General features: G+C 41.9%; 1 long non-coding RNA gene and 1 pseudogene across 1 annotated transcript; both read right to left on the reverse strand.

Annotated features, from left to right (window-relative positions):
• Window positions 1-954: 954 nt before the first annotated feature.
• On the reverse strand, window positions 955-4,357 carry LOC124041967. The gene is made up of 3 exons (XR_006840020.1): window positions 4,305-4,357; window positions 3,489-3,606; window positions 955-2,534 (listed from the first exon to the last, which is right to left on the reverse strand). It is a non-coding gene; the product is annotated as an uncharacterized LOC124041967 (long non-coding RNA).
• A 20,229-nt stretch (window positions 4,358-24,586) lies between these two features.
• Window positions 24,587-27,935, reverse strand: part of LOC124040674 — a 148,447-nt pseudogene continuing 145,098 nt past the window's right edge.

The following is a 27,935-nucleotide window of genomic DNA, read 5'->3' on the forward strand; positions in this document are numbered from 1 at the left end:
TCCTCAGCAACAACCACATGGCTGTGACGTTGTTTACAGAGGAAGCCAATGAAAGTAAACAAAGCAATGTAATTAAATGGAATGATAACGTAGGCTATACCAACTGAATGGAACTAACAGTACATTGACAGTTGAATATGTGTGGTATGTTAGGCTACTGACAGTCGATACTGACAGTGACTAATATTTAACACGATAGAAATAGGAAACAGAGAAAGCTGGGGTAGCATATAATTAAGACATTCGAGAGTGCCCATTGCTGTAAGTTGAAAGGCCATACAATTTAAATTCTGCGTAATGGAACAGCTATTCCCATGCTTAAGTTCAAGGTCAGAATACACGTAGAGAGAAAAGTGCATAAAAAGGGAATTCCTTTGCATTTACGGGCGTTTAACTCGGGTCGGAATCGGCCCCTTGGTGAAATGTCTTAAATCGGCTTAAAAAATGAATTATGGAGATGCTGCTCTCTTTTGAATAGTTAACATAAGACATAAGAACATATGAAATAACCAATTTCAGCGGCTGTCTACTATTTCAAAAAAGTATGTAAAATCATTTTCAATTAATACCCTTTCATGGAGCGACTACCCTTATCCAGAGATGGCAGCGATGGCATTTTAATTAACTCAACTGTCACGCCCTGGTCGAAGTATTTTGTGTTTATCTTCATTTATTTGGTCAGGCCAGGGTGTGACATGGGTTTTTGTATGTGGTGTGTATGTATTGGGATTGTAGCTTAGTGGGGTGTTCTAGTTAAGTCTATGGCTGTCTGAAGTGGTTCTCAATCAGAGGCAGGTGTTTATCGTTGTCTCTGATTGGGAACCATATTTAGGCAGCCATATTCTTTGTGTGTTTCGTGGGTGATTATCCTTAGTGTCCTTGTTCTGTGTGTATGTGCACCAGTATTAGCCTGTTTCGGTTTTCGTTACGTTTATTGTTTTGTAGTGTTTGTATTTAGATTTGTGTAACGTTAGTTGAATAAACATGGATCACAATCTACACGCTGCATTTTGGTCCGACTCTCCTTCACCACAAGAGAACCGTTACATCAACAGCTTACCCCATACACAGAATTGGGTGTTTTGTTTGTGAATTTTTGGGGAAAAAGGGAATTGTGTAGAGATTGTATTAACACAAAAAAAATGTTTTGTTTTTCAAACCAGTCTGTTCATTGATTATGAATAGGGCATAAGATTTATGGATTATCTCTAAAAGTGTTCAGATATAATTGAGTAGGTGTCTGATCTTGAAGTCACTCACATATATACCTAGATTGCAGGTTATATGATTGTCATAAATATGATTATTAAATAAATGACTTAAATATGTAATATGTAAATATATAAAACAAATTTAATACAATTTCCCTAAAATGTATATAAAACCTGTCTCAACCTATAATGCCCAAAACATTATTCATGTGCTATTTTTCTACTCATCAATACATCAAGCTAAAAGGCATATGATCGCCTTAAAGAATATACACAAAATCACAGGAAAATCTATTTCAAAATCAAGTCACACCAAAATATATTAGAGCTCTACTCAATCTGTATCGTGGAAGTTCAGCGTGACAGTATATTTGAAATTTAAAACCAATGTTCCCGCGTTATCGGAGACTGCATTCATGGTAAGCGCTGCATGTCGGCTTAATCAGAAATGACCTTTACATTTTTATCGCGTAATCTGTAATACTTTAGCGATACAGATTGAATAGAGTCCTAATTTCCATCAAAATCTTTCCTATTATCCCCCAGTTCATTATTAACATACTTAATATAACAGAACTATAACCTGTACACCATGATTGCATTCATCTGTCTTTGAACAGTGCATTGCAATTTCCACTGGTCCAAAAGATGATAATCAATGAATATGATTATCAGTATGCACCTTGAACTGAACCATGGAAACTTCAACACACAATCTCTATCAATTCCAGCAGGGCAGATAAAAAACTAAACCCCACATTGCAAGCCACTGTTTTAGAAATAACACTGTAACTATTTGGTGCCCGGCACAATTATTTCAGAATAATTGGCTTGGGAATATAAGGTAATTACTGCTTCTAGATAATTATAAATGTTCATAATAAAGGTAATTTTTCACTCTGCAATTATGTGGCCAATCAATGGTGTGAAGTAGACATTGGTCCTCTCCTCTTCTCCCCCCTCCGCTCTACGGTGGTCAGGTAAAGCATGGGTCGTATTCATTAGAGCACACAGTAGAAAACGTATTAAAACATTTTGCAACAGGAAACGAAAAAATGACCATTTCTCATTGGACTAGCCCAAGTAGTATCTCCCTGTTTCAATACATTTTCTTCCGTTTTGCGCCTAATGAACATGGCCCTGTTCTAGCCTTTAGCAAACTGGATTAACAGCTTGAGGCAGCCCCCTCTTAGGCACGTACAGTGTTGGCCTGGTAACCATTTTGATGCAGTCGATGATGGGGCAGATGCTGAGGCAGAGAGTGCAGCCGGTACAGCTGTCAGTGATTACTGGGAAATGGGTCTCAGGGTCAAACGTAATAGCCTGCAAAAGAAGAGGAAGCAGAGAGAAAAAAAGCTATTACATTAGAGCAATTATCGACTCTCCATAGGAGAGAGGACTCATCCTCTCTATCTACTGGGTGGATGGAGAGAGAAAAAAGAGAACAGAAAAAGATTAGTCTGCAACATGACCACAGTGGTTTAGCAGCATCCTGCCATGAGAACAGGTGAACAAAATCACTCAACTAGAGTCTTACAGGAAGGAACAGTGTTTTACTGCACCGTATGAGTGTATCTTACTCAAGTTAGAGGATAGTTAAATAAACAATACAAGAGTGCTACATTCAAGCTGAGGGGACAAACAACACAGTCTATTTCCCAAACAGAGCACCAAATAAGCAATAGGATGCCTATTGACTTTTGAGAAAAACCACATTCACAGTTGGCTAGGCTGTGTGTGTGAGTGTGTGTGTGTGTGTGTGTACAGTATGTTAGTACCTAGTATCCTGAGTTATTGCGCACCAGCGACTCCTGTGGCGGGCCGGGCGCAGTGCGCGCTAACCAAGGTTGCCAGGTGCACGGTGTTTCCTCCGACACATTGGTGCGGCTGGCTTCCGGGTTGGATGCGCGCTGTGTTAAGAAGCAGTGCGGCTTGGTTGGGTTGTGTATCCGAGGACGCATGACTTTCAACCGTCTCTCGCGAGCCCGTACGGGAATTGTAGCGATGAGACAAGATAGTAGCTACTAACAATTGGATACCACGAAATTGGGGAGAAAAAGGGGTAAAATACACAAAAATAAAAATAAAGAATGGTCACAACATCCCTTCATTAGAAACAGATGTACTATCATAAACATTAAAGCAGAAGTCTGAAACTGTCAGCACGCGAGCCGGATTTGGAGCTTGAGCCGATTTATTGTAGTCTGCAGTTGTCTTAGAAAACAAAATTAAGACATAACAGAGTGTTATTTGTAATCCAGGCAGCCCTTCTCTCACCTCCACAGCAGGGACTAGTGTCGCCCACAAAGTTGTTGTTGGCATCCTTCCGTTTCTTCTTGTACTCAGCCAGGACCTCTGTCTTCTCCAGGAGGTAGGGGCCAAAGCTGAGCAGGCTCTGGGAGATAGAGAGGGACAATAGTGGAATGGTAAAGATGCTTATTAGAAAAAAGAGAGGGTCATTGTGTCCAAGTAAGCAATGGAATGAAGAACTTACATACCAAAATATTTTTATATGGTGGTGCAACTTCAAACAAATAGAGGGGGAAAAAATCAACAAGGGCTACAGCACTCAAATCAGCATTGTCATATATCTCACAGCATCGGAATTTATGTTTATTTTCATAACCTGGCCTGGGTTACCTGCATTGATGTCCAAAATGATTCATTAGCATAATCACTAAGCAAAACAAAACAAACCAAACAACACTAGCCACTACAACTGTCAAAAACTGTGTTAACTTACATGGCTGTGCAGTTTGCACTACCCCACACCTAGCAACAGCTCTCTTTGTAATCAGCTGGCTACGTTGTTAGCAACACTAGCTAGTTAGCTACGTTGTTAATGATACTAGCTAGTTAATATACAGTACCAGCAAAAGTTTGGACACACCTACTCATTCAAGGGTTTTTCTTAATTTTGACTATTTTATACATTGTAAAATAATAGTGAAGACATCAAATAACACATATGGAATCATGTAGTAACCAAAAAAGTGTTAAATAAATCAAATTTGAGATTCTTCAAAGTAGCCACCTTGACAGCTTTGCACACTCTTGGCATTCTCTCAACCAGTTTCACTTGGATTGCCTTACCAACAGTCTTGAAGGAGTTTCCACATATGCTAAGCCCTTGTTGGCTGCTTTTCCTTCCCTCCGCGGTCCAACTCATCCCAAACCATCTCAATTGGGTTGAGGTCGGTGATTGTGGAGGCCAGGTCATCTGATGCAGCACTCCATCACTCTCTTTATTGTTCAAATATCCCTTACACAGCCTGGAGGTGTGTTGGGTCATTGTCCTGTTGAAAAACAAATGATAGTCCCATTAGGTGCAAAACAGATGGGATGGCGTATCGCTGCAGAATGCTGTTACTTGAACTCCGGGAAGCATTTATTTGGGCTGCAATTTCTGAGATGCTGTTACTCTAATGAACTTATCCTCTGCAGCAGAGGGAACTCTGTGTCTTCCTTTCCTGTGGCGGTCCTCATGAGAGCCAGTTTCATTATAGCGCTTGATGGTTTTTGCAACTGCACTTGAAGGAACTTTCAAAGTTCTTTAAGTTTTCCAGATTGACTGACCTTTCCGGATTGACTATCTTAAAGTAATGATGGACTGTCATTTCTCTTTGCTTATTTGAGCTGTTCTTCCCATAATATGGACTTGGTGTTTTACCGAATAGGGCTATCTTCTGTATACCACCCCTACCTTGTCACAACACAACTGATTCTCTCAAACGCATTAAGAAGGAAATACATTCCACAAATAAACTTTTAATAAGGCACACCTGTTAATTGAAATGCATTCCAGGTGACTCCCTCATGGAGCTGGTTGAGAGAATGCCAAGAGTGTGCAAAGTTGTCATAAAGGCAAAGTGTGGCTACTTTGTAGAATCTCAAATATAGGCTATCTGATGCAGCCCTCCATGACTTTCCTTCTTGGTCAAATAGCCCTTACACAGCCTGGAGATGTTGTCCTGTTGAAAAACAAATGATAGTCCCACTAAGACCAAACCAGATGAGATGGCGTATTGCTGCAGAATGTTGTGGAAGCCATGCTGGTTAAGTGTGTTAAGTGAATTCTAAATAAATCACAGACAGTGTCACCAGCAAACCATTCCCCCACCATAACACCTCCTCCTCCATGCTTTACGGTGGGAATACACATGTGGAGATCATCCGTTCACCCACACCGCGTAACACAAAGGCACAGTGGTTGGAACCAAAAATCTCCAATTTGGACTCCAGACCGAAGGACAAATTTCCATCGGTCTTATATCCATTGCTCATGCTTGTTGGCCCAAGCAAGTCTCTTCTTCTAATTGGTGTCCTTTAGTAGTGGTTTCTTTGCAGCAATTTGACCATGAAGGCCTGATTCACACAGTCGCCTCTTCACTGTTAATGTTGAGACTGGTGTTTTGCGGGTACTATTTAATGAAACTGCCAGTTGAGTACTTGTGTGGCGTCTGTTTCTAAAACTAAACACTAATGTACTTGTCCTCTTGCTTAGTTGTGCACCAGGGCCTCCCACTCTTCTTTTTATTCTGGTCTGAGCCAGTTTGAGCTGTTCTGTGAAGGGAGTACTACACAGCGTTGTAAGAGATCTTCAGTTTCTTGGCAATTTCTCACATTGAATAGCCTTCATTTCTCAGAACAAGAATAGACTGATGAGTTTCAGAAGAAAGTTATTTGTTTCAGGCCATTTTGAGCCTGTAATCGAATCCACAAATGCTGATGCTCCAGATACTCAACTAGTCGATGTCATAAGGTGAATGCACCAATTTGTAAGTCGCTCTGGATAAGAGCGTCTGCTAAATGACTTAAATGTAAATGTAGTCTAAAGAAGGCAAGTTTTATTGCTTCTTTAATCAGGACAACAGTTTTCAGCTGTGCTAACATAATTGCAAAAGGGTTTTCTAATGATCAATTAGCATTTTAAAATGATGAACTTGGATTAGTTAACACAACATGCCATTGGAATACAGGAGTGATGGTTGCTGATAATGGGCCTCAGTACGCCTATGTAGATATTCGATTAAAAATCAGCCGTTTCCAGCTACAATAGTCATTTACAACATTAACAATGTCTACACTGTATTTCTGATCAATTTGATGTTCTTTTAATGGACAACAAATGTGCCTTTCTTTCAAAAACATGGACATTTCTAAGTGACCCCAAAAATTTGAACAGTAGTGTAATATATATGTAGAATATATATGAAATTTAGCAGATGCTTTTATCCGAACCATACAGACATGCGTGCATACATTTTATGTATGGGTGGTCTCGAGAATCAAACCCACTATCTTGGTGTTGCAAGCACCATTCTCTACCAACTGAGCAACAGAGGACCAGAAAGCTAGCTACGTTGTTAGTGATAGTAGCTAGCAAATTAGCTTAGGATCCAAATAGAACATGCTAGCTAAGTAGCCTCTAGCAAACTCTTTAGTCCAATGCCTGACTGATGATGCTAACTTGTTGGCTTGCGAGATTTAGTGGTCTATGTTAGCTCGCTAATTTGCTAGTTGGCATCGCTAATAAGCTCACTAGCTAGCTAGATAACATCATGACCTGTTGCTTGTCGTGGTGTAGTGCAAACTGCAAAACCACGCAAGTAAATTATGTTTATGACATTTGTACTGACTATTGTTGTTTGGTTTTGATTAGTGACATTGATAATTTATTCTTCTTGGTATTTAACTATGCAGTTAATGCTGTCATGTTTATGAAAATAAATTAGTCCCAAGTTCCGGCAAGATACTGCGAGAATTTGCAGACTCACGGATGCGGAGCCTGAGAAAGATACAATCACGGTTCAGGAGCCAAATGGTAAACTGATTTCAATTTTAATTCAAAGTTAAAGTGTGGACAGAGAACTCAATTCTCTCTCTCTCTGTTTTACCATTTCCTTTTAAGTGAAAGTGTAGACTAAGAAAACTCCCTTGCCCTCACGCACAGACACATCCTATATCCTGAAATATATTCACCTCGTCTAGTGAACCCTCCTCTCTAAGGAGCCATTCCTATTCACAGTCACACTCCATGGCTATGGATGGTTATGGGAGGAGGGGGAGGACATAAAACCAGGCTCCAGCCACTCCACTCAGACTCCACTGAGGGTTGGTGAAACGTGCCCCAGGAACACACCACACACCACTCTGGATGGTCTGCACCCCAAATGGCACCCTATTCCCTACGTAGTGCACTACGTTTCCCTATGTCATACACTACATTTGACCAGGGGCCATAGGTCTCTTTTCAAAAGTAGTGCACTACATATGGAATAGGGTGCCATTTGGGAAGAAGCCTGGATGGGCTGGTCGGTATGGGTCGTTTTATGGGAGGCTATCCACATTGACATTCAATGTGAGTGCATCGTTATCATCGCCACCACCATTACTACGAAAAACCCAGGAAATTGAATGGGAAGCCATATAATAGTAATTTGTGGCGCTAGGTGGTGTGACAGTGAAATGGTGATTTCCTGGAAGGATGATTCATTGCAGAGGGATGGTTTTCTGTCAGTTGGACACCAACGAAGTCTGACTGACACCAAAATGGCTGCCTCTTTGTCTAACCAAAACATAAAGTCCTCTTAAAAACAGGACCTCAGTTCTAACAAAGGCTGTCTGTCGGAACTGGACTTTTTTGTGTCTCCATATTCACTCAAGGAGATATCGCAATAGAACATGACCCTCACTTTTCAAACAGTCAGCTGTCACTCACTAGTCTGCCACTGAAAGGACCTAACAAAACACATTTCTTTATCAGCCAGCTCCAGTAAAAACTCCCCTCTTCCCTTTCTCTCTTTCTCTCTCCACTGATACAACAACAGGGTGAGGAAAGCCAAAAGCCAGAGCCATTCAGGGCTGGGGGCCGGGACCCATCAAAGGTGTCGGAGTGACAACCGCTGGAATCTGTGTCAGCAGTGTCTATTCTCCAGCTAATGGATGGGTCTGGGGGACAACAAGACGCAGTAGCAGCCTTGATATATTTATATCCCTGTAGAGTTTGTGTGTGTGCTAATGAATCAGCTGTTATAGCCTCAAACCAAAGTGGCTTGGCTATGGGAGACCAGAGGGCTTTATCATGACAAAGAACAGCTACTGAAAACACACACGCACAAATACACACATGCTTGATCACACACACACACACACACACACACACACACACACACACACACACACACACACACACACACACACACACACACACACACACACACACACACACACACACACACACACACACACACACACACACACACACACACACACACACACACACACACACACACACACACACACACACACGAGAGCCTGGTACAAAGCTAATTGAGTGATTTTAAATTCGTTGGATATCTATCTGTAAATGCAGAGATTGAAATGAATTTAGGGAAAAAGCTATGAAAAACAGTGGTGGTAAAAGTACCTTAATAGAAAATGAAAAGTGAAAGTCACCCAGTAAAATACTACTTGAGTAAAAGTCTAAAAGTATTTGGTTTAAAATATACTTAAGTATCAAAAGTAAAGGTAATTGGTCAAATATACTTAAATATCAAAATTAAGTATAAGTATAAATCATTTAAAATGCCTTATATTAAACAAAGAAGAAGGCACCATTATTTAATTATTTTTACATTTACGGATAGTCAGGGGCAAATGCCAACACTCAGACATAATTTACAAACTAAGCATTTGTGTTTAGTGAGTACGCCAGATCAGAGGCAATAGGGATGACCATGGATGTTTTCTTGATACTGTAAGTGCATGAATTGGACAATTGTTCTGTCCTGCCATGCATTCAAAATGTAACGAGTACTTTTGGGTGTCAGGGAAAATGTATGGAGTAAAAAGTACATTATTTTCTTTAGGAATGTAGTGAAGTAAAAATAATCAAAAACATAAATAGTAAATTACAGATACCCCCAAAGAACAACTATCAATCCCTTTGGCACTAATTTCAGAACCTTGTAGTCATTTTTCAAAACTCTAGACACAAAACTCAAAACGGTCATCACTTGTAACACAGGCTTTCCAATGTTCAAAACATTGCATTACGCGTTCATATCTTTAAAGAAACCTTGCACTTGCAGAAGCATTGGTTCAAATAGCTCATTTATCATGAAATACCATAGGAACATTAATTTAGAACACCCACACACAAGATACCGATAGTTTCACTGTGTGGTTGTTCGTACAATCATTAAATATTGTAGTACAAAATATGTGATACATGTTTCATTATGCTACTACACGTAAATACATCAATGTAAAAGGACTAGTAGAGAGGATTACTACAGACACAGTGGAATCATTGAACAAAATATGAAATTTATTGATGAAATGCAATAAGATCACAACACAGGATTCTTTGAATCAAAAAAACTACAGTTAAAGGTCAACTGCAGTGTTCCTCACCTGTCTTACTGTGAAATTTTTACACACTACAGTCTCTAGAGTTTACAGATAATGGTGCGATAAACAAAACACATTCAGTGAGCGGCAGTTCTGTGGGAAAAACACCTTGTTAATGAGAGAGGTCAGAGGAGAATGTCCAGACTCATTCAAGCTAACAGAAAGGCCACAAATGCTCAAATAACAGCTGTTTAAAACAGTGGTGTGCAGTAGGGCATCTTTTAACGTACAACACAGTGAATAATTCAGGCTGTTGTGGAGGCAAAAAGGGGCTCCTACCCAGTATTAGATAGATGTACCTAATAAAGTGGCTGGGGAGTGTACAGTAATGTCAAATGAAAACTTGGTCTGGAAAAGTGGTACATGGGACCATAGAAACAGTGTGTGATAAAGAATGATGATGAAATATTACATCCATAGATAATGTAGTCCAATTGGTTCATGTTCCACGGTAATTGGTGTCAATGGATCTCGTTATCCTGAAACTTTCATGATCTAAACATGGAATATTGTTTGTCAGTTTCCATAAATCTATGCTTTAAGAGTAATGCAACAGTTGCTTATCATTTTGAGCAGTTGTATAAATTGATAGTTAGATAATTGTAATGAAATGAGTAGACAGTCATTTCAGATGTAATGTGTGAATTGCATTTTGAAATGGTAATACTTTGATGTTATGTTGTGTCATTTTGAACAGGTCATTTTAGTTCAATGAACAAATGATCTTAGCTTTATATTTATTGTATCCAAGCAATTGGAAAAAGTGTTAAGAGTTTTGAAAAATGTGCATTTTGATCATTAGTTGTGAGTTTTGTGTCTAGAGTTTTGAAAAACGACATCAAGATTCTGAAATTAGTGCCAAAGTGATTGTAAAAAACTAAGTAGTACTTTAAAGTATTTTTACTTAAATACTTTACACCACTGATGAAAAGAACTCGGATACAGGCCTGATTGATCAATGTGAGTTGATAGGGAATTTAGAAAAAAAGAACAAGAGAAAATAAAACATCTGAAAGATCTCTTTGTGGTTTGTTGGCCAAATTAGTGAGCCAGGGAGACCACTCCTTAGTTTCTCTGTGAAGTGCTGCTGCTGCTGTGTGTGTGTGTGTGTGTGTGTGTGTGTGTGTGTGTGTGTGTGTGTGTGTGTGTGTGTGTGTGTGTGTGTGTGTGTGTGTGTGTGTGTGTGTGTGTGTGTGTGTGTGTGTGTGTGTGTGTGTGTGTGTGTGGCGAACAGAGATGTGACAGAGTGCTTTCAGTGAATGAAATTGCGTGTAAACACCTAGGGAGCATCGTTCAGTGGAACACTTAGGGAGAGCCACGGCCATTTAGAGGAGGAAAAACATGTTGAAGTGTAACCGGGAGCAACCACAGTCGGAGAGGAGAGAGTGTATGTATTTACTTTAGTACTGCTCTATTATTCTACAGCCATTCAAAAGGCCCAATGGATCACAGAATAATGACATAACAATCATACAATTGCACACAATAATACATTTTCTATCATGCTGTTTCTGGGAAAATCACCAATCTTTCCTTCACCCATAATAAAAGGTTATTGAGACCGCAGAGCTTCTTTTACGAATATAGCAGACAAAAACTAATCTATACATTTCTGATTTTTATTGGAATATCTTGGTGAGTGGTGAGTCTGTATCTAGTAATTTATCCAGGGAGGGATACTGCAGGTAGACGGTGTACAGGGCAGGCCCAGCCAAAGCCCCCTCGTCCCACTGAGATGCACCACATCTAACTACAAACAGGGCTCTCCAAAACACAAGGGCAGGTCAATTTTCTGATAACCTACTGTACCTGGATTGTAAATCAAACAGACACTGTTCAAGAGGGAAATGATTCTGTGTTAATGTGTGTACTTTACAAAGGTAGACTAAAAGGATAGACAGTTAGGTAACACTTTGTATGAGGCACACAAATATAATGCTGTATGAGGCATTATAGTGCATTATAAGGCTGCCATGCTCTTTTAAGCTTTTTAAGATGCATTTTGCAGGTAGTTTGAATGAGGGTAGCTGTCTTCACATTTATGAATAATGAGCCTAATACAAATATTCTGTGTTTAGCTCTTTAAAAATGTTGAGGAAGCGATGCAGACTTCTTTATAGGCGAGCAGTTAGCAACAGGTGGGCGTTTGGTCTGGGTTTGTTTGTGTGGACATTGATCAAATCGTCCTTCTCCGCACATAGGCTTTTAGCTCACGTCAATTGGTTGTTGTTCAGAGAAAATACATTTAAGGTCTGCGTGCCTGTGTCTATTATGAGCCGTTTCAGAGTGGCCTTTCGTAATTGACTGTGGGCTGATATGAAGGTCAGTTAAGTGCCTCTTGTAAACCTTTTTAAACCTTTCAATGTACAGTACCTTGCGAAAGTATTCGGCCCCCTTGAACTTTGTGACCTTTTGCCACATTTCAGGCTTCAAACATAAAGATATAAAACTGTATTTTTTTTGTGAAGAATCAACAACAAGTGGGACACAATCATGAAGTGGAACGACATTTATTGGATATTTCAAACTTTTTTAACAAATCAAAAACTGAAAAATTGGGCGTGCAAAATTATTCAGCCCCTTTACTTTCAGTGCAGCAAACTCTCTCCAGAAGTTCAGTGAGGATCTTTGAATGATCCAATGTTGACCTAAATGACTAATGATGATAAATACAATCCACCTGTGTGTAATCAAGTCTCCGTATAAATGCACCTGCACTGTGATAGTCTCAGAGGTCCATTAAAAGCGCAGAGAGCATCATGAAGAACAAGGAACACACCAGGCAGGTCCGAGATACTGTTGTGAAGAAGTTTAAAGCCGGATTTGGATACAAAAATATTTCCCAAGCTTTAAACATCCCAAGGAGCACTGTGCAAGCGATAATATTGAAATGGAAGGAGTATCAGACCACTGCAAATCAACCAAGGCCTGGCCGTCCCTCTAAACTTTCAGCTCATTCAAGGAGAAGACTGATCAGAGATGCAGCCAAGAGGCCCATGATCACTCTGGATGAACTGCAGAGATCTACAGCTGAGGTGGGAGACTCTGTCCATAGGAGACTCTGTCCAATCAGTCATATATTGCACAAATCTGGCCTTTATGGAAGAGTGGCAAGAAGAAAGACATTTCTTAAAGATATCCATAAAAAGTGTCATTTAAAGTTTGCCATAAGCCACCTGGGAGACACACCAAACATGTGGAAGAAGGTGCTCTGGTCAGATGAAACCAAAATTGAACTTTTTGGCCACAATGTAAAACGTTATGTTTGGCGTAAAAGCAACACAGCTCATCACCCTGAACACACCATCCCCACTGTCAAACATGGTGGTGGCAGCATCATGGTTTGGGCCTGATTTTCTTCAGCAGGGACAGGGAAGATGGTTAAAATTGATGGGAAGATGGATGGAGCCAAATACAGGACCATTCTGGAAGAAAACCTGATGGAGTCTGCAAAAGACCTGAGACTGGGACGGAGATTTGTCTTCCAACAAGACAATGATCCAAAACATAAAGCAAAATCTACAATGGAATGGTTAAAAAATAAACATATCCAGGTGTTAGAATGGCCAAGTCAAAGTCCAGACCTGAATCCAATCGAGAATCTGTGGAAAGAACTGAAAACTGCTGTTCCCAAATGCTCTCCATCCAACCTCACTGAGCTCGAGCTGTTTTGCAAGGAGGAATGGGAAAAATGTTCAGTCTCTCGATGTGCAAAACTGATAGAGACATACCCCAAGCGACTTACAGCTGTAATCGCAGCAAAAGGTGGCGCTACAAAGTATTAACTTAAGGGGGCTGAATAATTTTGCACGCCCAATTTTTCAGTTTTTGATTTGTTAAAAAAGTTTGAAATATCCAATAAATGTCATTCCACTTCATGATTGTGTCCCACTTGTTGTTGATTCTTCACAAAACAATACAGTTTTATATCTTTATGTTTGAAGCCTGAAATGTGGCAAAAGGTCGCAAAGTTCAAGGGGGCCGAATACTTTCGCAAGGCACTGTATGTTTCAGTTCCAACTTTCTGCTATATCCTAGTTCTTTATCATCTCAAATGTGAATGCCATAAAGAGACACGCACTCACACACAGGTTGGCATTTATTGGGATGAATCTTGTCCTCGAGGCAGTTCTGCGAAGTGGCTACTAACTGGCCGAAACACAAAATCGGATTTTAAACCTTAACCACACTGCTAACCTCATGCCTAATCCTAACCATAAAATGAAGACCAAAAAGCGAATATTTGTTCTCATGAATTTTTTACAATACAGACAATTTTAACTTTGCGGCTGGCCATCCAGCGGAAAACGCTCAGCTCTGCCCCCAGGACAAGATTCATCCCAATAAACGTCAACCTGCTCCTCACACACACGGATAGACAGACAGATGCATGCACACAAACACACACAAGACCAAATACTTGAACAAATGCATAAATATCGAAGCACATCTCACAAACAAAAATTCTATGCCATTTACATCCTTCCCAGCTCCCTCCCTCCCAGCTTGATCTCCTCCCCCTCTCCTCAATTCTTCAGCAGTGGTCAGTGCACAGAAGAAGCATGCTCACCAACAGAGAGAGCAGGGGCCCAGAGAGTGATAGAGAGAAAGAGAGATGTATAAAAAGAGAGAGAGCGAGACAGAGAGAGAGAGAGAGATACACTGAGTATACCAAACACCCCCCTCCCCCCACTCTACAAGGTGTCGAAAGTGTTCCACAGGGATGCCGGGCCATGTTAACTCCAATGCTTCCCACAGTTGTGTCAATTTGGAAAACTGTTGAGCATGAAAAACCCAGCAGCACTGCAGTTCTTGACACAAACACAGGCACAGACATTTTTTGTCTTGCCCATTCACCCTCTGAATAACACATACACAGTCCATGTCTCAATTGTCTCAAAGTTTTAAAATGCTTCTTTAACCTGTCAGAGAGAGAGAGAGAGAGAGAGAGAGAGAGAGAGAGAGAGAGAGAGAGAGAGAGAGAGAGAGAGAGAGAGAGGAAGGCTGCTGAGGCGGGGCAGACAGAGGATAGACACAGCTTCATTACCTCTGCTAGGCTGCCAGATCCCCACAACTAGCCAGGCACACACACAGCTCACACAGCCAAACACATATTTAAGAGCTTTACATTCCCACGAAGCATGTCTCCCCAACTGCCGGGAGACCAGGTCCAGGGGCGAGGAGGTGTGTGTGTGTGTGTGTGTGTCATGTCTACAAGGGAGGGAAGGAGGCTAATGATGCTTCTGCTGAAAAGAACAGAAGCCCTGTGATTCATGGACGGTACGGTGTGGGGGTTTCACAGTGTGGGGTTTGCTACTCACATACAAACTTAGCAGAATACAGTGTTGCTCTCTACTTAAAAACAGAATGTATTGAGGCTACAATGAAGAAATACATTTGGATTATATTGATGAATCAATATCCGTAATAAGAAACAGATGCGCGTGTCATTGAAGTGATAAAAACAAATGATTGCCATTCTGGGAGTACCCTTTCTTCCTCTCTCTTTCTCTCTCTCTTTAGTCCACCCCCCCCGCCTCTTCAGGTGCATGAGGGTCATTTTATTTTTTAAAGTTTTTTTATTTAATCTTTAATTTAATTATTTAACCAGGTAGGCCAGTTGAGAACAAGTTCTCATTTACAACTGCAACCTGGCCAAGATAAAGCAAAGCAGTGCGACAAAAACAACACAGAGTTACACATGGGATAAACAAACGTACAGTCAATAACACAAAATAAAAATATATTTACAGTGTGTGCAAATGAAGAAAGATTAGGGAGGTAAGGCAATAAATAGGCCATAGTGGCAAAATAATAATAATTTAGCATTAATACTGCGGTGATAGATGTGCAGAAGATGATGTGCAAGTAGAGATACTGGGGTGCAAAGCAGAAAAAAAAAATATGGGGATGAGGTAGTTGGGTGGGCTATTTACAGATGGGCTGTGTACAGGTGCAATGATAAGTAAGCTGCTCTGACAGCTGATGCTTAAAATTAGTGAGGGAGATATGTCTCCAGTTTCAGTGATTTTTGCAATTTGTTCCATTCATTGGCAGCAGAGAACTGGAAGGAAAGGCGGAGTTGGCTTTGGTGATGACCAGAAATGAAATATACCTGCTGGAGCGCGTGCTATGGGTGGGTGCTGCTATGGTGACCAGTGAGCTGAGATAAGGCGGGGCTTTATCTAGCAAAGACTTATAGATGACCTGGAGCCAGTGGGTTTGGTGACGAATATGAAGCAAGGGCCAGCCAACGAGAGCATACAGGTCGCAGTGGTGGGTAGTATATGGGGCTTTGGTGACAAAACGGATGGCACTGTGATAGACTGCATCCAATTTGCTTAGTAGAGTGTTGGAGTCTATATTGCAAATGACATCGCCGAAGTCAAGGATCGGTAGGATAGTCAGTTTTACGAGGGTATGTTTGGCAGCATGAGTGAATAAGGCTTTGTTGTGAAATAGGAAGACAATTCTAGATTTAATTTTGGATTGGAGATGCTTAATGTGAGTGTGGAAGGAGAGTTTACAGTCTAACCAGACACCTAGGTATTTGTAGTTGTCCACATATTCTAAGTCAGAACCGTCCAGAGTAGTGATGCTGGAAGGGCGGGCAGGCGTGGGCAGCGATCGGTTGAAGAGCATGCATTTAGTTTTACTTTAATTTAAGAGCAGTTGGAGGCTACAGAAGGAGAGTTGTATGGCATTGAAGCTTGTCTGGAGGCATTGTATGGCATTGAAGCTTGTTTGTTAACAGTGTCCAAAGAAGGGCCAGATGTATACAGATTTGTGTCGTCTGCGTAGAGGTGGATCAGAGAATCACCAGCAGCAAGAGCAACATCATTGATATATACAGAGAAAATAGTCGGCCGAAGAAATGAACCCTGTGGCACCCCCATAGAGACTGCCAGAGATCTGGACAACAGGCCCTCCGATTTGACACACTGACCTCTGTCTGAGAAGTAGTTGGTGAACCAGGCGAGGCAGTCATTTGAGAAACCAAGACTGTTGAGTCTGCCGATAAGAATGTGGTGATTGATAGTCGAAAGCCTTGGCCAGGTCGATGAATATGGCTGCACAGTATTGTCTCTTATCGATGGCGGTTATGATATTGTTTAGGATCTTGAACGTGGCTGAGGTGCACCCATGACCAGCTCGGAAATCAGATTGCATAGAGGAGAAGGTACGGTGGGATTCGAAATGGTCGGTGATCTGTTTGTTAACTTGGCTTTCAAAGATCTTAGAAAGGCAGGGTAGGATATTTATAGGTGTGTAGCAGTTTGGGTCTAGAGTGTCTCCCCCTTTGAAGAGGGGGATGACCATGGCTGCTTTCCAATCTATGGGGATCTCAGACGATAAGAAAGAGAGGTTGAACAGGCTAGTATTAGAGGTTGCAACAATTTCAGCAGATAATTTTAGAAAGAGAGGGTCCAGATTGTCTAGACCCGGTTGATTTGTAGGGGTCCAGATTTTGCAGCTCGTTCTGAACATCAGCTATCTGGATTTGGGTGAAGGAGAAATGGGGAGTCTTGGGCAAGTTGCTGTGGGGGATGCAGGGCTGTTGACCGGGGTAGGGGTACCCAGGTGGAAAGCATGGCCAGACGTAGAAAAATGCTTATTGAAATTCTCAATAATCGTGGATTTATGGTGACAGTGTTTCCTAGCCTCAGTGCAGTGGGGAGCTGGGAGGAGGTGCTCTTATTCTCCATGGACTTTACAGTGTCCCAGAAACTTTTGGAGTTTGTGCTACAGGATGTACATTATTGTTTGAAAAAGCTAGCCTTTGCTTTCCTAACTGCCTGTGTATATTGGTTCCTAACCTTCCCGAAAAGTTGCATTACGCCACAGGATGTTTTTGTGCTGGTCAAGGTCAGTCAAGTCTGGAGAGAACCAAGGGCTATATCTGTTCTTAGTTCTAGATTTTTTGAATGAGGCATGCTTATTTAAGATGGTGAGGAAAGCACTTTTAAAGAATAACCAGGCATCCTCTACTGACGGAATGAGGTCAACATCCTTCCAGGATACCCGGGCCAGGGTAATGCAAACCTTCTGTCTTCTGTCCCTCATCTTGTCACATCATAGCCCGTTCAAAATGTCCCTCTGCTTGTTGCAAAGTGGCTTTTCATCTGTGTTTGTGCATGTGTAAGTGTCAATATACACTGAGTGTACAAAATATTAAGAACACCTGCTCTTTCCATGACATAGACTGACCAGGTGAAAGCTATGATCTCTTATTGATGTCATTTGTTAAATCTACTTCAGTCAGGGTAGATGAAAGGGAGGAGAGATTATAGAAGGAATTTTTAAGCCTCGAGACAATTGACACATGGTTTGTGTATGTTTGCATTCAGAGAGTGCATGGGCAAGACAAATTATTTAAGTGTCTTTGAACAGGGTATGATAGTAGCCAGGCACAACGCAGCTGGGTTTTTCGTGCTCAAAAGGTGTTCTGTACACTCAGTGTATGTGCGACTGTGCGCAAAAGTGCTTGCGTGTGTAAGTGCCTGTGTGGGTATCCGCCTCTCAGTGTGTGTGTGAGTGTGCGTGTGTGTATTCACTGAAGGCTGGGAGTTGAGCGGGTCAGCTGTGTGTCATTTTCTCTGTAGACAGGCGTTGTGTCAAGGTAAGCGAGGCCCAGCTATCGAGACACTGTGTGAAGAGCCTTTCCTCACCTCTCTCAATTATTAGACCAGGGAAATGCCAGTGCAGAGCGAGACGGGATGGTGTATGAGGCTAACATCAGCAATGCTGTGGTTATGTATGTTGTATGTGCTGTATGTTATGATATGTTTTGTTGCATGTTCTTTTTGTTGTGTTCTGTATGTCACGTTGTGTTCTGTATGTCTGTCACGACTTCCGCTGAAGTTGGTGCCTCTCAGTGTTCGGGCGGCGTTCGATGGTCGTCGTCACCGGCTTTCTAGCTGCCACCGATCTACGTTTCTTTTTCTATTTAGTTTTGTCTTGATTGTACACACCTGGTTCCCATTATGTTAATATGTTTTTCCCTATTTAACCCTCTGGTTCCCAATATGTTTTGTGTGTGTTTGTTCCTTGTTGAGTGTTAGACTGCTGTGTTGTGGTGTGTTTTCCCGGCGTGGAATTTATGGTTGTTTCTTTTCGAGTAAAGTACGTTATTTTACTCAGTTCTGTGTCCTGCGCCTGACTCTGTCCTCACCGCTGCACACTGACACCTGACAACGTCATGTTGTGTTCTCTGTGTCATGTTGTGTTCTGTATGTATAACACCCTTCTAGTGGTGTGTTTATTGTCATCTTTATTGTAATGTATTTAACAGATGTAATATCATTGGTTTTCAGTCCAGACTGCTATGTGTGTGTAATGGTTCAAATGGAACTACACTGTATATACAAAAGTATGTGGACATCCCTTCAAATTAGTGGATTCAGGTTTTTCAGCCACACCCGTTGCTATCAGGTATGTAGAATCGAGCATACAGCCGTATAATCTCCACCGACAAACATTTTGTAGAAGAATGGCCTTACTGAAGAGCTCAGTGACTTTCAACGTGGCACCGTCATAGGTTGGATGCCGCCTTTCCAACAAGTCAGTTCGTCAAATTTCTACCCTGCCCCAGTCAACTGTAAGTGCTGTTATTGTGAAGAGGAATCTTCTAGGAGCAACAATGGCTCAACCGGGAAGTGGTAGATCACAGAACGAGATCGCCAAGTGCTGAAGCGTGTAGTGCATAAAAATAGTCTGTCCTCGGTTGCAAAACTCACTACCGAGTTTAAAAGTGCCCCTGGAAGCAACATCAGCACAATAACTGTTCGTTGGGAGCTTCATGAAATGAGTTTCCATGGCTGAGCAGCCGCACACAAGCCTAAGATCACTAGGCGCAATGCCATGCGTCAGCTGGAGTGGTGTAAAACTCGCTGCATATTGGACTCTGGAGCAGTTGAAATGCATTATCTGGAGTGATGAATCACGCTTTACCATCTTGCAGTTCAATGGACAAATCTGGATTTGGTGGAAGCCAGGAGAATGCTACCTACCCAAATGCACAGTGCCAATTTGTAAAGTTTGGTGGAGGAATAATGGTCTGGGGCTGTTTTTCATAGTTCTGGCTAGGCCCCTTAGTTCCAGTGAAGGGAAATCTTAACGCTACAGTATACAATGAATTCTAGACTATTCTGGGCTTCCAACTTTGTAGCAACAGTTTGGGGAAGGCCCATTCCTGTTTCAGCATGACAATGTCCCCTTGCACAAAGCGAGGTCCATAAAGAAATGGTTTGTCGAGATTGGTGTGGAATAACTTGACTGGCCTACACAGAGCCCTGACCTCAAGACCATCGAACACCTTTTGGATGAATTGGAACGCCTACTGCGAGCCAGGCCTAATCGCCCAACATCAGTGTCCGACCTCACTTATGCTCTTGTGGCTAAATGGAAGCAAGTCCCCGCAGCAATGTTCCACCATCTAGTGGAAAGCCTTCCCAGAAGACTCGAGGCTGTTGTAGCAGAAAAGGGGGGACCAACTCCATACTAATGCCCATGATTTTGGAATGAGATGTTCGACAAGTAGGTGTCCACATACTTTTGGTTATTTAGTGCATGTTCTCACAGTTCTCAATACTTCATTTGTTCTCAACAACTGTGAGTTTTCCCATTCGTATAACTCCAACAATACAATACAAAACATGTTAGCTAAAGCAATCTGTCCATTCTCCCCCATATAAAACAGTGCCAGTGGCTGATTCTTTACGAGCAGTGAGAAAGACTATTTTTCTCACCTCGGTCTCTCTCGCTCCACTCCAGATCACACTATACAGACTCACACATTTCCCCTCGACCTCTCTCCAGCCTCTCTCCAGTCCTCATCCATGAGTAACACATACACTAACAGACATATGACAGACACATCTTATCCTTATCCTCTATCCTCCCTTCCTCCATTCTCCATTCTTTGTCCCTGGTGTGGCATTGCCATTGAAGCTTGTTTAGGCCGGCCACACAAAGACACCCTTTCAACGCTAGAATAAAGTACTCTCCAGCGACGATGTGTTTGAAAGCACACGTAAGACTCCCTCGTCTGCCGATTCAGAAAAATAGCCCCACATCAGATAAAGGCTTTTCCAATTTCAAAAATTCCTTCCACTTTGAAGGCTGTTTACAGCACCTCCATCATTTGCATATTTTCTTTGCATGTTTTCTGTATTTTCTTCTTTTGTTGCGTAAGAATTAATGATGGTATGGCAGCATAGAGGGATGGATAGGAGAGCGAGGAATCACACCTTTGTCTGGTTATTGTGCTCTCTGTTTTTCAAGGAGAACAGTAATTGCTTGATTTATCCTTGAGCTGTAATATGAGTTGTTGGAGAGTATTGTTTTGATGCCGGCGGCATTCCATTTCATTATGAAGGGTAAGTACGCCATCAAACAACAGAATATGGAATATACAGTATGTATGAACATACTGTATGGAAATGAGCAGGGTGGGCTGGTTGAAATTGACACACCAACATTTTTTTAAATATCCGTATTACGACGGTGGATGGGTCATTCCACGAAAATAGTATGTTAAGTAGAAATTGTGCACCAATATTGCATTTTAAAAGCCTGTTCTATTGAAGGTGCACTATGCAGAAATCACTCCACCATTTCCTGGTTGCTAAAATTCTTATAGTTCGCAGAATTTCAGTTTATGTGACAAAACAAGCAAGTATAGTTTAGAGACCATTGTACCATCTAAACTGCTGTGATATATTTTCCATAACAAAAAAACATTGTATTTTCAGCTGTTTGAAGCTGGTGGACAAAAGTAAAAAAGCAAAAATGAAACTTAGGAATGATAAGCTTAGAAATGGTGCATATAGAACAGATCTACCGCTTCTTAGACTTGCTTTCAATGAGAATGACAGATCTATAACTCATATCTTTATGTGAAATTTGCCAGGTCGCCCAAAAAGTTACATACTGTAGCTTTAAATATAGTGCCCTTTAATATAGACCACACTAAGAAATATGAATAAAGACATGCTAAAATCTCCTTCCGTCAACCCTGTGTTACTTCTGCAAAGTTTTATCCCACTTAACCCCAACATTTCACCATCACTGTAAAGCCCTAGTTATTGTGTTGCTTTGACAAAATCATTTCTGAAGATTATCATATCTTTAATGTGATTAGTGATTCATTTACGTTTGTCCCTCAATGTAAATTCAACCCTGTTACGTGAACTGAGCTCTTGCTTTAATTTGGAGAAACTATTCCTTTTAAAATATATTTTTTTCAAATTGAACATTGAACACGTAATAGTCAAAACATAAAAGCAGGTGAGCTGGTTCTACTCTTTTTGACAATTTTGTGGAGTTTTTAAATTTAATTTTACATGTATTTTTATGAAGTTGAACATGTGCCCGTTATGACAATGTTAAAATTAGGTGAAATCAAATGTTTTTTTGACAAAGTTACACTTCTCAAAAGGCACCAAATTGGTCGAAGGACTCGGATATTGCTTTTCAGCCTGTCGCTAACTCCAGCAGGAGTTTTACTGCGCGTACATGTTGCATGTGGCTAGTCGAACACCGCACTCTTCTTAGAGACAATACTGAAACATCAATCCATGAGTCAATGCCACATTTTCATTTGTGCCAAAACCCAATAGTTTTTGCTGTTATCTTGCAAATTCAGCAGGCTATGGTGTAAAATAGGCTTGTTGAAGTGTCGTCTTTATTTTATTACTTATTGTTAATGCTGTCTTTGGTGTGCTTGGTGTGCTTATCAATGCACAAGCACATTTCCCCCACTCCTATAAGTCATAAACAAATTTTACTGTGCATGAAGTTTCAAATAAACTCAGCAAAAAAATAAACGTCCCTTTTTTTCAGGACCATATCTTTCAAATATAATTTGTAAAAATCCAAATTACAATGAAGAGCTGTGAAGTTAAGGTTTAAAACACTGTTTCCTATGCTTGTTCAAAGGAACCATTAAAAATGAATGATCATCCACCTGTGGAAAAGGTCGTTAAGTAACTAACAACTTACAGACGGTAGGCAATTAAGGTCACAGTTATGAAAAGTTAGGACACTAAAGAGGCCATTCTACTGACTCTGAAAAACACCAAAAGAAAGATGCCCAGGGTCCCTGTTCATCTGCATGAATGTGCCTTAGGCATGATACAAGGAGGAATGAGGACTGCCGACGTGTCCAGGGCAATAAATTGCAATGTCCGTACTGTGAGATGCCTAAGACAGCGCTACAGGGAGACAGGATGGACAGCTGATTGTCCTCACAGTGGCAGACCATGTGTAACAACACCTGCACAGGATCGGTACATCTGAACAACACACCTGCGGGACAGGTACAGGATGGCAACAGCAACTGCCAGGGTTACACCAGGAACGCACAATCCCTCCATCAGTGCTCACACTGTCTGCAACAGGCTGAGAGAGGCTGGACTGAGGGCTTGTAGGCCTGTTGTAAGGCAGGTTCTCACCAGACATCACCGGCAACAACGTAGCCTATGGGCACAAACCCACCATCGCTGGACCAGACAGGACTGGTAAAAAGTGCTCTTCACTGACGAGTCGGCGGTTTTTTCTCACCAGGGGTGATGGTCGGATTTGCGTTTATCGTCGAAGGAATGAGCGTTACACCGAGGCCTGTACTCTGGAGCGGGATAGATTTGGAGGGTCCGTCACGGTCTGGGGCGTTGCGTCACAGCATCATCGGACTGAGCTTGTTGTCATTGCAGGCAATCAGGAAAGACATCCTCCTCTCTCATGTAGTACCCTCCCTGCAGGCTCATCCTGGCATCCCTCCAAGCATGACAATGCCGCCAGCTATACTGCTCATTCTGTGCATGATTTCCTGCAAGACAGGAATGTCAGTGTTCTGCCATGGCCAGCGAAGGGCCCTGATCTCAATCCCACTGTGCACATCTGGGATCCGTTGGATCTTCCATTTAAGAATGATGGAGGCCACTGTGTTCTTGGGGACCTTCAAATCTGCAGACATTTTTTGGTACCCTTCCTGTGCCTCGACACAATCCTGTCTCGGAGCTCTACAGACAATTCCTTCGACCTGATGGCTTGGTTTTTGCTCTGACCTGCACTCTCAACTGTGGGATCTTTATATAGAGTTGTGTGCCTTTCCAAATCATGTCCAATCAATTAAATTTACCACAGGTGCACTCCAAGTTGTAAAATCATCTGAAGGATGATCAATGGAAATAGGATGCACCAGAGCTCAATTTTGAGTCTCATAGCAAAGGGTTTGAATACTTATGTAAATAAGGTGTTTGTTTTTGATTTGTAATAAATGTGCAAAAATCTCTAAACCTGTTTTCGCTTTGTCATTTTTATTTATTTTATTTAACCTTTTATTTACCTAGGTAGGCAAGTTGAGAACAAGTTCTCATTTACAATTGCCACCTGGCCAAGATAAAGCAAAGCAGTTCGACACATACAACGACACAGAGTTACACATGGAGTAAAACAAACATACAGTCAATAATACAGTAGAAAAATAAGTCTTATATACAATGTGAGCAAATTAGGTGAGATAAGGGAGGTAAAGGCAAAAAAAGGTAATGGTGGCGAAAATAAATACAATATAGCAAGTAAACCACTGGAATGGTAGATTTGCAGTGGAAGAATGTACAAGGTAGAGATATAAATAACGGGGTGCAAAGGAGCTATATAAATAAATACAGTAGGGGGAGAGGTAGTTGTTTGGGCTAAATTATAGATGGGCTATGTACAGGTGCAGTAATCTGTGAGCTGCTCTGACAGCTGGTGCTTAAAGCTAGTGAGGGAGATAAGTGTTTCCAGTTTGAGATTTTTGTAGTTCGTTCCAGTCATTGGCAGCAGAGAACTGGAAGGAGAGGCGGCCAAAGGAAGAATTGGTTTTGGGGGTGACCAGAGAGATATACCTGCTGGAGCGCGTGCTACAGGTGCATGCTGCTATGGTGACCAGCGAGCTGAGATAAGGGCATTTTGGGTTATTGTGTCGATTGATGAGGAAAACAGTTTATTGAATATATTTTAGAACAAGGCTGTAACGTAACAAAATCTGGGAAACGCCAAGGGGCCTGAAAACTTTCCAAATGCAATGTGTGTGTGTGCGCTTGCGTGCATGTATATGAAGCAGTCAGCTTCTCGATGCTCTTCAGGTAGAGCAGAGCATTCAGACCCAGGTAGTAGTCCTCTATCAGGGTGAAGTCCTGGTTTTGCACAGCACTGCAGATCTGTCGTTGTGTCGTACAGTTGTGTTGTTGTATTCATACACACATGGACGTACAGCTGTGGGCAATAACAGGTTTTTCCTGGCACAGGTTTTAGTGTCTAACTATTGCTAGAAGACACTATAGTGCCGTTATGCCCACACATGGCCAATGCCAACCACACACACATTCAGACTTCAGATAAGTAGACAACATGGACTTAAGGTCAACTTATCTGAATAGGATCCTAAGCGATGTGTCTGTCACTAGCAGGCTACTGTATATTTCTAAGATGTAGCAGAAGACACACAGTGCTGCAGGTGGCCTAATGTGTCAAAGCCACATCCCTCCCTACACCGTTTCCTTTTACACTTTAATGCATGAGGGGAGCACCTCTGGCCTTGAGGAAATTAAGACCCTAAAAAGTCAAAGTATGGGAAAAAATAATTGACCCTACTATAGGTAGTTAACCACATATTCAGCTACATACAGAAGGGGGTTTATTGAAATGTATTCTGTATGGTAAGTAACAATTTAGTGATGACATACAGCAGTGGTAGATGCTTATGCCATCAAACACACATAGAGAAGGGGGAAAAAATACTGTTGCTTGCTCTCATAACCAACCCTCTCATAGGTGACACACATGGTGTAATGTGTACGCTAATAACCAGGAAACAGGTACAGGGAGTGAATTTAATAAATAAACAAACATGGAACAAAACAAGAGTAGTGTACAGACATGAATCACATAAACAGAAACAATAACGCCTGAGGAAAGTTCCAAAGGGAGTGACAGATATAGGGGAGGTAATCAGGAAGGTGATGGAGTCCAGGTGAGTCTCATGAGGCGCAGGTGCGCGTAACGATGCTGACATGTGTGCGTAATAATGAGTACACTGGCGACAACAAGCACCAGAGAGGAGGAGCGGGAGTAGACGTGACAAATGGGCCTTTTCTCATTTGGGAAAAGGCTGCCCTCCACCCTCTCTCCTCCTTCCTCTCTCCTCCGTGACCCGAAAACTGATGTGGTCGAGGAGATGCCAATTCGTTAGTAGGTCGAACGGAGGAGTGTCCCCTCCTCAATAGCCACCTTTCATTGACGATAGTCATGTGTGTCCTAACTGAGTCCTTTGCGGAAGAGCTTTGAAATCTGCCACACCCCCTTTGAATCAGCTTTTAAGATGCATTGCACAGCTAACTTACCTCGTTTTTATTACTTGTGCACATTTATTTTGGGATCCACCCATGTAAACATAATTTGCCTGATGATGCGTGAATGAAAAAGAGATTCTAATTTCATAGAAGCTAGCCGTACCCTTATCCTCCTCTGTTCCTCTGGTGATGTAGAGGTTAACCCAGGCCCTGCAGTCCCCAGCATCACTCCCATTCCCCAGGCACTCTCATTTGTTAACTTCTGTAACCGTAAAAGCCTTGGTTTCATGCATGTTAACATAAGAAGCTTCCTCCCTAAGTTTATCCCCCACTGCTTTAGCACACTCCGCCAACCCTGATGTCGTAGCTGTGTCTGAATCCTGGCTTAGGAAGACCACCAAAAATGGTGGAATTTCCATCCTAACTATAACATTTTCCGACAAGATAGAACTGCCAAAGGGGGCGGAGTTGCAATCTACTGCAGAGATACCCTGCAGAGTTATGTCATTACTATCCAGGTCTGTGCCCAAACAATTCGAGCTTCTACTTAAAAAAATGCACCTTTCCAGAAACAAGTCTCTCACCGTTGCCGCTTGTTATAGACCGCCTTCAGCCTCCAGCTGTGCATTGAACACCATATATGAATTGATTGCCCCTCATCTATCTTCAGAGTTCGTACTGTTAGGTGACCTAAACTGGGATATGCTTAACACCCCGGTCAACGATCAAACGACCACCCCTCATCACTGTCAAACACTCCCTAAAACACTTCAGTGAGCAGACCTTTCTAATCAACCTGGCCCGGGTATCCTGGAAGGATATTGACCGCATACCGTCAGTAGAGGATGCCTGGTTGCTCTTCAAAAGTGATTTCTTCACCAGCTTAAATAAGCATGCCTCATTCAAACAATGTAGAATTAAGAACAGATATAGCCCTTAGTTCACCCCAGACTTGATTGTCCTTGACCAGCACAAAAACATCCTGTGGCGTATTGCATTAGCATCGAATAGTCCCCGTCAAATGCAACTTTTCAGGGAAGTCAGGAACCAATATACTCAGGCAGTTAGGAAAGCTAAGGCTTGCTTTTTCTAACAGAAATTTGCATCCTGTTGCACCAATTCCCAAAAGTTTTGGGACACTGTAAAGTCCATGGAAAATAAGAGCACCTCCTCCCATCTGCCCACAGCACTGAGGATAGGAAACACTGTTACCACCAATAAATATACGATAATCGATAGTTTCAATAAGCATTTTTCTACGGCTGGCCATGCTTTCCACCTGGCTACCCCTACCCTGGCTAACATCTCTGCACCCCCTGCAGCAACTTTCCCAAGCCCCCCTGCTTCTCCTTCACCCAAATCTAGACAGCTGATGTTCTGAAAGACCTGCAAAATCTGGATCCCTACAAATCAGCTGGGCTAGACAATCTGGACCCTCTCTTTCTAAAATGATCCGCCGAAATTGTTGCAACCCCTATTACTAGCCTGCTCTACCTCTCTTCCATATCGTCTGAGATCCACAAAGATTGGAATGCTGCTATGGTCATTCCCCTCTTCAAAGGGGGAGACACTCTAGACCCAAACTGTGACAGACCTATTTCCATCCTGCACCGCCTTTCTAAAATCTTCGAAAGCCAAGTTAAACAGATCACCGACCATTTCGAATCCCACTGGATCTTCTCCACTATGCAATCTGGTTTCCGAGCTGGACATTGGTGCACCTCAGCCACGCTCAAGGTCCTAAAGGATATCATAACTGCCATCGATAAAAAACAGTACTGTGCAGCTGTCTTCATCGACCTGGCCAAGGCTTTTGACTCTGTCAATCACTGCATTGTTATTGGCAGACTCAACAGACTCATCAACTACTTCTCAAATAGAGGATTAATGTATCAAATCGGAGGGCCTGTTGTCCAGACCTCTGGCAGTCTCTATGGGGTGCCACAGGATTCAATTCTCAGACTCCTTTCTC

This window comes from Oncorhynchus gorbuscha, linkage group LG08 (assembly GCF_021184085.1).
Source record: "Oncorhynchus gorbuscha isolate QuinsamMale2020 ecotype Even-year linkage group LG08, OgorEven_v1.0, whole genome shotgun sequence".
NCBI classification, from domain to species: Eukaryota; Metazoa; Chordata; class Actinopteri; order Salmoniformes; family Salmonidae; genus Oncorhynchus; species Oncorhynchus gorbuscha.